The sequence below is a fragment of the Hibiscus syriacus genome, unplaced genomic scaffold (genome assembly GCF_006381635.1).
Source record: "Hibiscus syriacus cultivar Baekdansim isolate YM2019G1 unplaced genomic scaffold, ASM638163v2 tig00000340_pilon, whole genome shotgun sequence".
Lineage (NCBI taxonomy): Eukaryota > Viridiplantae > Streptophyta > Magnoliopsida > Malvales > Malvaceae > Hibiscus > Hibiscus syriacus.
In genome coordinates, this window is record NW_024061783.1 from 5,723,571 (window position 1) to 5,724,935 (window position 1,365).

The following is a 1,365-nucleotide window of genomic DNA, read 5'->3' on the forward strand; positions in this document are numbered from 1 at the left end:
TAAACAAAAGAAGTAGCTGCTAGCTGGTTAAGTGCAAGATTGTCCAATTAAAAAGCTTTGTTTGTTCTCTCCTTTAAATGTGAGACACTAAAGAGGAAAATAGGCCGAAAGCCGTATAATATAATGGGTTATTTCTCTTTTCTTTTTCATTTGAGCTTTTCCATTTTTTGCGAGTGCGCTGTGGGAGAAATGTTAATGTGCGGCAATATTAATATAGTGTTATTAATTTTGTTATTATTTTAAATAATAAAATCGGTAAAATTTGATTGAAAATATTATTATTTTTATTAATTTTGTTATTATTATTAATTACTGTTATAGGTAAAAGCGGTAGAAAAAATCGGTAAAAAATTAATGTTTTTGGTAAAGTACTACCTAAAATATTATTTTTTTACCGAGTTTTTTCTACAACATTTATTTATATTGATAATTAAAATCGATAAAAATAATAATATTTTCGATCATTTTTATCAATTTTATTATTTAAATAATAACAAAACTAATAACATATTTTTTAACCGTATATTAAATTTGCCTCACTATGAAACTTCTGAGTGCTTTGCAGCTGCACTTAAACAAAGATACCTGGGACAATGTGTATGGAATTAGACATATATAGCGAGTTATTTATAATTAATTTGGTTAAAGTTTGGTCAACTTTTAAATTAAATGGAATTTACTTGAGCTCGAATTTTTAACAAATTGAAATAATTTATTTGATACTCGGCTTGAAAATTTCGTATTCAACTCGAAAAAGTAATTTTTAAATTTTTTAAATTAAATTATTAATATTTATATCTTGTTCTTTTTTTAAAAAAAAACATACTATAAGACTTTTATGTACTTAAGATTTATGTTTAAGTTCGAGTTTAAGCTTCAATCGAGTTAAATATAAGAATATTTTGAGCTCGAGTCGAGCTTTAAGGTTTTATTTCAAGTCGAACATGAAAAGTTTAAGCTCATGTGTTTTTTAGTTGAACCGAGCTTCAATTTTAGGTTTCGTGTTCGAGTTGAACTTAATAATTTTAAACTTGTGAGTTTTCAAGTCGAGTCGAGTCCAACAATACTCGAGCTCGACTCGTCTAAAACCTTAGCTATGTTATCCAAATCACTAATTTTCCATTGATTTTCGAATTAACATGCATGTTTCGAATTAAAAAATAATAACTATTCAATTTAATAAAATAAACATCTTGATTAACATATAATTTATCGTATAACTATTAAGTAGAATAATTAATTCACAAACTTTAAAACTTGTTTATTTAGAAATAAATCTTAAGCCAATTTGTTAAAATAATATTATTTTTAATATTATTTATTAAAATGACAATCTTTTGATAAAAGCACGCTTTTGTCTATATG